Consider the following 13974-nt stretch of genomic DNA (forward strand, 5'->3'; position numbering starts at 1 on the left):
AAAGTACAACAGATTAGTTGTTGGACAACACAAACAGCTGACCTGAGTGAGTTAATGACATGGATTTCTGCTTAACAAACCGCAACACACAATTAGGGATTCCCATCTCCTCTGTCCTTTGCGGGATTTCCTTCATATTCTGTGGCTCCCGGGACCTATTTCCAGTTCCGCTGGCCAGAAAGCTAGGCTGCTCTTGAAGTTTCCTAGGCTTTCTATCTGTTGTGCATATCTGTCTGTGGGGCTATTGTAAAGGCAGTGATGAGGGGAAAGAGAAGAAAATAACAAGGATTCTCTTAGTTACCCATATCACCTTACTATAGCAGCCCAGCACTGGAACTGGGACTAGCCTCAGGACAGAGGAGGGAGAAGAAAAAACAATCAGGAGTTTTAAACACTTTGTCCAGCTTGTAAAGCCTTTTTTGCATATTTTATCTAGAGGTTTTAATAGTAGTCAGAGGGGTACTCAGGCTGCAGTCGACTTACTCCATTTTGGCCAGAATTGGAATTTACCAACCTGATAGATGAAAAAATGTTTCAATATGCATTTCTCTTATTACAAGTGTGAACAAGACATTTGTATTTCGTCTTCTATGAATTCTCTATATATTTTGTTCAATTTTCTACTGGATAAAGTTTATGTAATAGTAAAAATAGTCCTTTTCTTAGATATGAATGTCAAAACTTTTTCTCAGTTTGCCACATCTTTTTATTTTACTTATGCTGTTTTATTTGCTTGTTTTGTGCTTTGTTTTATTAGCAAGCAGGCCTTTTCCTTTTCTAATTAATGAATTTTACCACACTTTTCTTTTACTACTTAGTATTTCCAGGTTGTATCAGACTTAGAAAGACCTTTACCTTTCTTAGATTACTTTGAAAAATTTTCCATGTTTTTTTCTTAATGTTCCATGAGTCACATTTTTCCTTTTAAAATTTGACTTATCAGGAATTTGTTTTGATATAAGTGGAATGGATTTAGCTTTACTTTGTATCTTAATACTGACACAATTGCCTGATTTTGTTTACTTGATAACCCATCTTTCCCTTACTGATTTTTTTTAAAGATTTTATTTATTTATTTATTTGACAGACGGAGATCACAAGTAGGCAGAGAAGCAGGCAGAGAGAGAGGAGGAAGCAGGCTCCCCGCTGAGCAGAGAGCCCGATGCGGGGCTCGATTCCAGGACCCTGGGATCATGACCCGAGCCGAAGGCAGAGACTTTAACCCATTGAGCCACCCAGGCACCCCTCCCTTACTGATTTAAATGTCATCATTATCACATACTAAATTTCATTCTGTATTTCTGGACTTTTGCAATACATCTTTTTCCTTCTTTAAACTCTCCAGAACTGTGAGAAAAGGCCAACCCACCCTGATAGTTTCTGAATCCCTTATTTCTATCATAACTGTCTAGTACAACAGCCATTGAAGTCTTGCCTTCAGTAAACTGGTCATTCCAGGAGACCACAGATGACCATTTAGGTAACTTTTCCCACTGTGTGCCCTATATTCATAGTATCCCATTTTCCTTTGGTGACAAGGTCACCATTGTCTTTAAACCTAGCCAGGTCAGATCCAATCCCAGACTTCCCTCTTGAGAGCCTGATTCCTGCAACCATTTCCAATACCAAATATGTACATACCAGGGCTAGAACCACAGCCAGTGCCTGAGTATGAAGAATGGACAGTTTAACCTGTGATCCATGGATTTCAGAGTTGGATCAAGAAGCTTCCACAACCACTACTGCCACCTGATACCAGGAAGCTTGAAAATAGACTGGAACTTGGTGCAAAGAAGTTTCCTAACTTCTACTACCTGATCTCAAATCAGGTAATCGTGACAGTGATTGATCTCATAGTCACATAATTTGGAAATAATTAGAATTTTCCTGCTTTCTTTTCTTTTTTCTGATATTAAGGAAATGCTTCTGGTGTTTACTCAGCAAGTAGGAGGTTGACTTTGGGTTAGAGATAAATATATTTTATTATGAAGTAAGAATCCATGAATTATTATTTAATTGAAAGTTTTTTATTTATCCAGGATGTATGCTGAATTTTTTTAATATGCCTTTTCATCATCCATGAAGACATTCATAGTAACTTTTTTCTTATTAATAATGAATCTATTAGTAGGTTTCCTTATTGAGCTTTTATTCTGAAAGTGATAGCCCTTGAGGAATTCTGAGCAGATGAGTGATATTACGTGCCTCACATCTGAACAGGATCACTCGGATTTCTGTGTTGAGAACACACAGAAGAGGCACATAGATGGAAGCAGACTATTACAGTAATTGAGGTAAGAGATGGACTATACCAGAGAGGTACAGTGATGAGAAGCATGTAGGTTCTAGAAATATCCAGAAGGTAAAGTTCTCAGGAATTGCAGACATGTTGGATATGAAGTACAAGTGACAGCAGTATCATTAATTGAACTAGGGAAGACTGTGCCAGGAGTGGGTTTGGAGGAGAGTCAGGATCTCTGTCTTGGACACACTGTTTAAGATCCCTTTTGGAAATCTGAGTTGGAATACAGGCCCTTGGCAGTCAGGAGAGAAGGCACAGCTGGAGGGATGCATTTGCAGAGTGTTAGCGCAGACCTGGTATTTGAAGCTGCAGGCCTGCCTGGGTCCCCCAGAGATGCAGGAGCCACTAGGGAAGAGGACCAAGGACTGAGCCCAGGTCCTTAGCTCCAACAGTGAGAGGTCAAATCAAGAACCAAAAACAGCAGAGGAGTTTTGCAGAGACTGGCCAGTCAGATGATAGGTAAGCCAAGAGAGTAGGAGCGGGGACGTCTCAGAAGCAAGAGAAGAACATGAATGAAGAAGAAGCGGTGCCACATTCTGAGGGCAGGTCAAGTAAGATGAGAACTGGGAATGTGAAATAATATGACAGCACTAAGATGAACATATTTGGCCTACCAATTATGGTAACCATGCCTAAATCACTTGCAAATAAACAAAATATTCAAATTGGATGGATGAAAACTCAGCTCTATATTCTGTGTAACAGACAACCTAAAGTAATTTTCAGTTTTACAATAAAAGGATGGTCAAAAGCATGCCAGGCAAATACAAACACAAATAAAGCCAAGATGGTTGGATTCAGAGGAAAAATCATTAAACAAGACAAAGAAAGGGAGTTTGGAACGCTTATGTGTTGAATTCACAGTGAGATAACATACTTACGAATATCTATGCACCAAATAACACTATTGTCCCTGCCTCAAAAAGGGCCTTTGCACCTGCTCTTCCCTCTGCCTGGAACACTCTTCCCTAGCACACTACTAACTCTTTCACTCCTCCAAGACTATTCAAAATGTCGTTTTCTCAATGAGGCCTACTCTCACCGCCAGACTCAAAATTGTAACCTAGTCTCTCTAATCCCTGTCAACTATTTTGCTGTTTTCATTCTGGCTCTCCATGGCTCCTCCTGAATTTGCTTTCATGTCTATTTTCCAGGGACAGGCGGCCAGTTTTCTTTCAATTCTTGAAACCTATTTTTTTTTTTACACTTTCACTTCTTTTCAAAGTGCCACCAGCTTGTGTCTACCTCCTGCCTCACTTTCTTCCATGTGAGTCACTGGCAGAGGGTATGGTGGGTAGGGTCCAGGTCCCTGACTGGAAGCTCTTCTTAGGGCTCAGTATTGACTTGGCAAATTGGCTCAGCCTTTGCTTTTCTCCCACCCAAAAACAGGCCACTGGAGAACTGCTCCTGGTGCGGTCTTCTCTCTACTCACTGACAGACTACTTCCTCCATATTTGTGGTGGTGTGTGTGTCCTCATGCAGCCCTACCTCCTTGCTTTTACCTTCATTCTTGACCTGCTGCTGCTCTGAGCCTTGGCTTGGTGCACCCTCTCCACTGGGTCCTTCACTGTGGAGTGCCCCCTGGCCCTATGTGACACCTGCAACCCTGAGTGTGCTTGCTCCACTTCTGTCTGGGTCCCTACTAAGCCTCACTGCCGTGGGTACTCTCCCATCTGTTTCATGTGGTTGTGCGGTCCAGGGGTCTCCCAGTTTGTCAAAGATGCATGTTTTAGCTAGTTCAGGCTGCTATTCCAAAAATACCATAGACTGCTAACTTAAAAAAAATTTTTTTTATTATTTTATATTTTTCCAAAATAGAAATTTATGCTTATATATTAAAACACCCATCTTATCCTCCTAGAAACAAATATGTAAACCTTTTCCATCCTCCCTGTAACTATTGAGTACAAACACTTTTTGCCAGAGTAGACGAAATATCGTATAAATATCTTTAATGTCCTGGGGAAAGTGTTGTTTTATTTCCACCATGTTTTTACTGGAAACCTATAATATGGAGTAATGACGATTTGACATCTGCCAAATAAGCAAGGACATAATTTGGTTCCCAGTGTTATTTCAATTTCCTGTCTTAGCAGGGAACAGTCTAAATGGCTAATGGGTCCTTTCTGTGTCTTCTCTATATCTAATACATTCCTGGAATAAAGCCATTGATGTAATAGAATTCCTCTATGAAATTGCTCACCTGACGGGAACTGCTCATCCTAAGTATTAGATTTTGATTGAGATGGGTATCTTCAACCATCAAAATCTATATCATTAGTGTCAAGAACTCCAAAGGGTACAACATTTTACCATACCTATGAGCAAGTAAGTTAACCTGTCTCAGTTTCATGGATGTTAACAGAAGACAAGGGACTCCTGGGTCAGAGACAAAGGACTTGATGACTCATTGCATAGGTGGCAGTTTGAGCTCTGTGTTTGTGTGAGTTCCCCTTGAACCCCATGTCCCATGGGGGCAATGTGGGGCAGCCCAGGTGGATTCTGCACACTCACTGGGTTCGCATCACAGCTCAGAAACTCTGAGTTCTGATAAATCTGGTCTTTTAAAGGGGCTGTTAGCAAGGCTGCTTGACCTTTACTTCTGAGGGAAGCATTATCTTTATAATCCTAAACAGAAAACAAATCGCCCTCTGTTCCACACAGAGATACCAGCTCTAGCTTCAAGGCTATTTTCTATACAAACATCTTTCAAAAGATATTTGGAGCAAAGGTTTTCAGTGCCTTGACTCAGAAGATGTGTAGATATGCCTAAGATTCATGTAGAATTATTTCCCAACAGTTAGGAATGGTCTTGCTACAAACACAACTCATGAGTTTCCCAACAGAAGTATATTTCACCGTTGAGCAACACACAGGATAGGGGCACCAACACCCACAAGCAGTCAAAAACCTGTGTATAACTTTTGACTCCCTCAGAACTTAACTACTAATAGCCTACTATTTAACAAAGCCCTACTGATAGCATAAACAGTTAACACCTATTTTTGCATGTTATATGATTATATACTTTATTCTTACAATAAAGTAAGCTAGAGAAAAGAAAATGTTAAGCAAATCATGAGAGAGAGAATATTTACAGTATTGTACCGTAAAAAATCCACATCTAAGTGGAGCCTCACTTTTCGAACTTGTGTTGTTCAAGGTCAGTATATACTACAGGCTGTATATACTACATTGTTGTATATACTACAGGCTGCACAGGTAGCAGAGTTAACAAGACTTTGTAAGAGGACAAAAGATTACTGAATTTCCTTTTCACATGTGTTTGAATTTTAAAAAAAGTTAAGTAACACAGACACTTAATACAGAAGTAAAAATTGTAGGAGAGTAGGCAGAGAAAAGTATGTCTCTCTCCCTATCCCCTACCACTCAGTTTCTCTCCCCAGAGGAAACCAGCTTATTTTGAATTTCCTAGAGATTTCCTCCCCTGTCCTCCTACCCACCCCCCATATACACCCCCCAACACATAAAGACTGGGGTATGTGTATGGATACTCAAGCCTTTCCTCTACCTCCAATTCTTGTCTACTCCTCCACATATCCCCACCCACCAGAAACAATCAAATTTGAGACAGATGAAGCAATCTATAACGAAAAACAGTGCAGTTTCATCCAGTGACTTTTGAAATTCCTGAATTCATTTACTCATGCATTCCCCATTGGTGACCACTTCCTGAGCTCAAGCATTTGAAGGGGAACAAGGCACCTAATTATAAAGAATAATGAAAGTAGGAGTAATAAATGTACTATAGGAGAACCCACGCCTCCCACATCGCTTAGGACACCTTGTTGCTGACACCTACTTCCTTCCTTCACAGCAAACAAAACACTGGCAGCCTGGCTTGAGCCTCCGAGGCCCCATATCTAATTTCTTGCTTCGCACTTATGTCAAATGTTGGCGATTATCACCCTGCAGGGCCCTGAGCATCACTTCAAGTCCTTTCAAGTACCTTAGACAGGGATAATCCCTCCATCTGACTTCTCCAATATACCCTACAGATTTTACTCTGCTATGTAAGTGTTGTCCAGTAAATCTAAGTGCATAACTTTTATATATGTGACTTTTAAATATAACCTTTTAACCTATATGATGAAGTAGAAAATGGAAAGGTTTTAACAGTCTGACTTGATCTGATATTATAGTTCTGGTTTATTTTGTTCCTCCAATTTGGTAAACTCCAATAGCTTCTCTTTGAGTAGTCCAGTGTGTAAGAAAGAAGTATTTTTATATAGCAAATCCTTAACAAAGAGACCAAAAAAACCCCAAAAAACAACAACAACAAAACATAAGCAAGAAACAGCTTCCTAGTGTGGGTGTCCTGAGAAGCAGACCCTAACTAAGACAAGGATTTGAGGGCAAGCAGTTCATTGGGAGGAGAACCAGGGGACATGGGTAGAGGAGAGAGGAAGAGAGACCAGGAGTGAGGCTGTGTCGTCACGCAGGTGGCCGGGGCTGAACCCCACTGGGCAATTCCAGGGCCAGTGGAAAACACACTTCAGTTTCCTGCACAAGGACTGCTAGCTGGGAAAGTTAGTTCTTTGGTACTTTTGGCCCCCATGTCTGTGGGAAGCCAGTGTTCCTGCCACCAAAGTTGCCCTAGGCAACGAAATGCAGATGCTGGCCGATGGAAGGTCCTGAGGGGATATGGCTGGGCTCTGCCTGCATTTACTACATGGGTCATTACAGGACCAAGAGAGGCCATTGGCTCATATTCCACATTTGCAAATTCCCCAAAATTTGAGCTAAAACATCATTCCTGAGGGTATAGAATTATAGAAATACACACAGGATTGAAAAATGTCTACTAAGTAACTTTCCTTTTTATTTATTTAAATTCTATTAATTAACATATATTATTTGTTTCAAGTTACAGGTCTATGATTCATCAGTCTTATATAATACCCAGTGCTCATTATAACACATACTGTCCCCAATGTCCGTCACCGAGTTACCCCATCCCTCTACTCCCTCCTCTCCAGCAACCCTCAGTTTGTTTCCTTTGACTAAGAGTCTCTTATGGTTTGTTTCCCCTTCTGGTCTGGTCTTGTTTCATTTTTCCATCCCTTCTCCATGATCCTCTATCTTGTTTCTTAGTGTGTATATATATATATATATATATATATATATATATATATATATATAATGGAATATTACACAGCCATCAAAAAACGAAATCTTGCCATTTACAACGGCATGGATGGAATGAAAGGATACTATGCTAACCTAAATAAGTCAGTCAGAGAAAGACAATTATCATGTGATCTCACTGATATTAAGTAACTTTCAATTTGAGTCCCAGTAACAGACCACAATATTGTTATGTATAATAAATTTAGTGTTTTTCACAAATCCTTTCTTTACCTTAAAATTAGTATAATTGTATTGCCTTGTATTTTTGTTTTAAAGACATATTTTGGGGGCACCTGGGTGGCTCAGGCATTAAGCGTTTGCCTTCAGCTCAGGTCATGATCCCAGAGTCCTGGGATCCAGCCCCGCATCCAGCCTCCTGCTCAATGGGCAGCCTGCTTCTCCCTCTCTCACTCCGCCTAATTGTGTTCCCTCTCTTGCTGTGACTTTCTCTGTCAAATAAATAAAATCTTTAAAAAAAAGACATATTTTATTAAATATGGATATTTCAAGTGTTTACTCAGCAATTAAAAAATTTTTTAGCACCCTGCTTTAACATTTCTTTATTTTTTAATGTATTGGTAGCCTCAAAAAAACAACCTGGACCTCTGTCACCATTGGAAAGGCCCCAGTTAAACACAATAGAATTAGGGAGAAATTAGGGGCAAAATTAAGAATAAAAAGGAAGGACATAAGAGACAAAATGTCAGAGCACTTTGCTCTCACCTAATTGGTTAGGGTGTGGACAGGGCTGTGTGTACTATATCTGAACTGAACGGTGTCTTCTTGCCTTTCAGGCACCAGTGGCTCAGAGGTGGAGCATGACTCTCAGAAACTTCACTTTGTAGACCTAACCTGACAGTTCCAGCTGATCCATGGGCCTTGCTCACATCTTGCTTTTTATTTCTCACCTTAAAGAAAAAAAATTAGGAGCAAAGAAAAAAAAGTAACCAATTGTTGGATGATAAATCAGAAAGTTGTCATTCGTTTCCTAGAGCTAGTGGGACTTAGTACGTGTTCTGAATACAATATAAAATATACTGTGGGTATGAATGAATGAATGATAATGAAATCCCCAAAGGGGAATCAATCAGGTTTTCCTGGAAGCCTCCAGAAGTATGGAGAAATGTGTATTATATTTATCTTTGTGTTTTTTCTTCAAATAAAAGCTGATTAAAGTGAGGTATCCTATTTTTCTAATTAAATTAAAGCTAAAAATTATTAATGTTGTCTTTGTGAACCCAAGCTCTAAATTATTCCTGGGAAAAATATGCCTTCTCCAAAACCAAATGTTTCAATAATCATTGACTCACTAGACCATAAACTCATTTATGGATAACTCATTTATAAGGATAACCTTCTAACTAGCACTATAATTGAGGAGACAAATAATTGAGAGATAAATATGTTTTATCACAAGCAAGTAGTAGATGATATTTGTTGAAATTATGCGATTTGTTCTAATTTTCCTTGATCAAAATTTGTAAAAAATTTTAATAAAATTTTTTATTTTTTATAAATATATATTTTTATCCCCAGGGATACAGGTCTGTGAATCGCCAGGTTTACACACTTCACAGCACTCACCAAAGCACATACCCTCCCCAATGTCCATAAACCCACCCCCTTCTCCCAACTCCCCTCCCCCCAGCAACCCTCAGTTTGTTTTGTGAGATTAAGAGTCATTTATGGTTTGTCTCCCTCCCAATCCCATCTTGTCTCATTTATTCTTCTCCTACCCACTTAAGCCCCCATGTTGCATCACCACTTCCTCATATCAGGGAGATCATATGATAGTTGTCTTTCTCCGCTTGACTTATTTCACTGAGCATGATACGCTCTAGTTCCATGCTTTCTTTTGAAGGCTGCATAATATTCCATTGTGTATATATACCACATCTTCTTGATCCATTCATCTGTTGATGGACATCTAGGTTCTTTCCATAGTTTGGCTATTGTGGACATTGCTGCTATAAACATTCGGGTGCACATGCCCCTTTGGATCACTACGTTTGTATCTTTAGGGTAAATACCCAGTAGTGCAATTGCTGGGTCATAGGGCAGTTCTATTTTCAACATTTTGAGGAACCTCCATGCTGTTTTCCAGAGTGGTTGCACCAGCTTGCATTCCCACCAACAGTGTAGGAGGGTTCCCCTTTCGCCGCATCCTCGCCAGCATCTGTCATTTCCTGACTTGTTGATTTTAGCCATTCTGACTGGTGTGAGGTGATATCTCATTGTGGTTTTGATTTGTATTTCCCTGATGCCGAGTGATATGGAGCACTTTTTCATGTGTCTGTTGGCCATCTGGATGTCTTCTTTGCAGAAACGTCTGTTCATGTCCTCTGCCCATTTCTTGATTGGATTATTTGTTCTTTGGGTGTTGAGTTTGCTAAGTTCTTTATAGATTTTGGACACTAGTCCTTTATCTGATATGTCGTTTGCAAATATCTTCTCCCATTCTGTCAGTTGTCTTTTGGTTTTGCTAACTGTTTCCTTTGCTGTGCAAAAGCTTTTGATCTTGATGAAATCCCAATAGTTCATTTTTGCCCTTGCTTCCCTTGCCTTTGGCGATGTTCCTAGGAAGATGTTGCTGCGGCTGAGGTCGAAGAGGTTGCTGCCTGTGTTCTCCTCAAGGATTTTGATGGATTCCTTTCTCACATTGAGGTCCTTCATCTATTTTGAATCTATTTTTGTGTGTGGTGTAAGGAAATGGTCCAATTTCATTTTTCTGCACGTGGCTGTCCAATTTTCCCAGCACCATTTATTGAAGAGGCTGTCTTTTTTCCATTGGACATTCTTTCCTGCTTTGTCGAAGATTAGTTGACCATAGAGTTGAGGGTCTATTTCTGGGCTCTCTATTCTGTTCCATTGATCTATGTGTCTGTTTTTGTGCCAGTACCATGCTGTCTTGATGAAACAGCTTTGTAATAGAGCTTGAAGTCTGAAATTGTGATGCCACCAAGTTGGCTTTCTTTTTCAATATCCCTTTGGCTATTCGAGGTCTTTTCTGGTTCCATATAAATTTTAGGATTATTTGTTCCATTTCTTTGAAAAAGATGGATGGTACTTTGATAGGAATTGCATTAAATGTGTAGATTGCTTTAGGTAGCATAGACATTTTCACAATATTTATTCTTCCAATCCAGGAGCATGGAACATTTTTCCATTTCTTTGTGTCTTCCTCAATTTCTTTCATGAGTACTTTATAGTTTTCTGAGTATAGATTCTTAGCCTCTTTGGTTAGGTTTATTCCTAGGTATCGTAAAAAATTAAGAAGAAATACATTTTTCAAGATATGTTCATAGAGAGTGCCTAGGTGGCTCAGTTGGTTAAGTGTTTGTTTGTCTTCTGCTCAGATCATGATCTCAGGGTCCTGGGATCAAGCCCCACATCAGGCTTCCTGCTCAGGGGGGAGTCTGGTTCTCCTTCTTCCTCTGCCCCTCCCTCCCCCAACTTATGCTTTCTCACTCTCATGCTCTCTCTCTCAAATAAATAAAAATCTTAAAAAAAATTTTTTTTAAGATATGTCTATAGAATGCTAAAAATAATACAAATTAGAAATTTTGGATTTCCCTTTAAGCATTTGTCATTTTCGGGGTGCCTGGGTGGCTCAGTGGGTTGAAGCCTCTGCCTTCGGCTCAGGTCTGATCCCAGGATCCTGGGATTGAGCCCCACATCAGGCTCTCTGCTCAGCAGAAAGCCTGCTTCTCGCTCTCTCTCTGCCTGCCTCTATGCCTACCTGTGATCTCTGTCTGTCGAATAAATAAATAAAATCTTAAAAAAAAAAAGCATTTGTCATTTTCATGGGATTTTTAGCTGTCAAAATCAAAACAAATGCATATAATATTGGATATCCAGTCTGTTCAATGGGATATGGATGGAATACAATGACAGATCTTTTCTCATACCTTAGAATTTCTGAAAAATGAAAAGCTTATTACAATTACATTATGTATTTACAGGGTAAAAATACTTAGCTCACAGGTATCCAGAGAGCAGGTGCTTGGCACATAGTGTGAAACACTGGTCCTGACTCTCAGGGTGCACTGGGCAGGAGTAGTACCACCTCTGTAGGGTGAGATAGTTTTCTTTCCGGAGCATGCATGTGTGCCTGTGTATGTGTGTATGTGGCTGCAGAGCAGCACCACCAAGTGGAGGGGTAAGAAAGGGAACTCTCAACAACTATTTTAGGCACCTACCTGTAGTACCTATTTGCTGCTTTAACAGATCACCCCCAGACATGGTGACTTAAAACAAAAAATATTCATTTCCTAACACAGTTTCTGAGAGTCAGGAATGCGGAGGAATGGGTGGCTCTGGCTCAGGATCTCTCTTAAGTTTGCAGTCAAGATGTCATCCAGGGCTGTGGTTATCTGATGGCTCAAATAGGGCGCCAGGATCTGCCCCCAGGGTGGCTCTTTCTTGTGGCTGCTGGAAGAATACACCTCAGGTCCTCACACATGGACTTCTTCATAGGACTCCTTATGGCAGGTGGCTTCTGGAAGAGGGCAGGATCAGAGAAAGTAAACAGGAAGTTCTAATGCCTTTTAGTCACTTAATCCCCATAGTCACGCTGTCATTTCTGCATCCTACTATTTGTTAGAAGCAAGTCAGTAAGTCCAGCCCACAGTAAAGGGGAGGGGAATTAGGTGACTTCTTTTGAATGGCTGCAAAGGCGGGGTGGTCAAAGAGCTTGATTTTTTTTTTTTTTTTTTTTTAGTAGGTCTATGCCTAACATAGAGTCCAACACAGGTCTTGAACTCATGACCCTGAGATCAAGACTGGAGCTGAGATCAGTTGTCTGATGCCCAACCAACTGAGCCACCAGGTGCCCCAGAGAACTTGATATTTTATTTTTTATTTTATTTTTATTTTTTAAAAGGTTTTATTTATTTATTTGACAGAGAGAGCACAAACAGGGAAGTGGCAGGCAGAGGGAGAGGGAGAAACAGACTTGAGCAGGAAGCTTAATGTGGGGCTCGATCCCAGGACCCTGGGATCATGACCTGAGCTGAAGGCTGACACTAAACAACCAAGCCACCCTGAACTTGATATTTTAAATCAGCGCAGTGAAGCAACTCCAAGAATCAGATGACTCACCCAGCTTACCCTGACATTGGTATGTGAGGGCACTCACATCTACATATTTCAGGTGTTTGTGGAACATTCTTAGTGTTAATGTTTAATACATAGATCCACACAGCTAAAATAAGTTGAGGAATCCATTTGTGATGGAAATATGATTCTGTTTCTTCCAGAAGGCAGAATCTAACAGATCAGAGTATTGTCAACTGTGAGCCTGTTTGGATGGCAGCCTAGAACATTTTCAGCATTATTCTGTCATATCAACACAACTAGTTGAATTCAGAGGAGTGTCCTTAGCCTAAGCAAGCCTAGTCCTGAGTTGGGGCCACAGAAATATATGTTTGGTGGCAAGGAGAGGAGGACCCTAAGGGAGGGTCTGAAAATAATGTTGCTGGCCAGTCACTCCAAAATGGACCACTTTACAATGATTTGCTTGAAGAATTGATACTTAAACATATCAGTCACTAGACACATAGGTATTTAATAGGTTTAAATTCACCAGTACCTTTCAATATTGGTTGTGTGTTTTGAGGGGATGGAAAAAAATGGTTGAAAAATGTATTCTCAGCTAATTCTGTGGAAAGACTTTGCTTGAAACTTCTCCATTCAACCTACTCCATTCTGATGCTCTTTCCAAGCCAGCACAAGCATAATTAAGCGTGATCAATGCTGACTGGACTGAAAAATATAACTGTTTGGCAGGGAAAGCTGCACCCCTGGTCATGGAGAAATTGCCACCCCTGCCTGGCTCCAGTTATTCTTTCTTCCCCCAACCACCAGCGCAGTCTGCACCCTCTCCCACCAAGCCTCCACACAGGAGTTAATGCAGAATGGCTGACTATCCCTGGCAGCAAGAAGACTCTGGAGGGTATTATATTCCAATACTCCCATTCTCTCACACACACCCAAACAAAATGGCAACTTTTCTTCCTTGCAGAGGTCTACCAAACAGAAATCTTTTTAAACAGACTTTTCCCTTGCCACATTATGTTGATAATTGATCCTCATAATAATGATCCTGAGGTTGGTCAGACTCTGAGAAACCCACTGAATAATTAAGAGAATAAAATGATTTTCAATAGGACTTCATGCTTAGCGCATTTCGTATTCCAGTACTTTCGATGGACGGTCACAGCTGAGTGTCTAATTCATCAGACATGTGAGGAAGCCAAGAATTTACTGTGAGTCGGTGGTACTACTGTGATGAGTTATTTAGGAGCATATTACCCAGTGTCGCTCAGCTCTGGCATGGCCATGCAGGCGGCCACATAAGCTGCAGCCACAGGGAGCTGTTGCATTGGAACCACTCAGAACCCATGTTTTCCTCCTAGATTAAAAAAAATTATTGGCGGGGGAGGAGTCAAGATGGCGGAGAAGTAGCAGGCTGAGACTACCTCAGCTAGCAGGAGATCAGCTAGAAAGCTTATCTAAAGATT

Source organism: Neovison vison, chromosome 6, assembly GCF_020171115.1.
Source record: "Neovison vison isolate M4711 chromosome 6, ASM_NN_V1, whole genome shotgun sequence".
NCBI lineage: Eukaryota > Metazoa > Chordata > Mammalia > Carnivora > Mustelidae > Neogale > Neogale vison.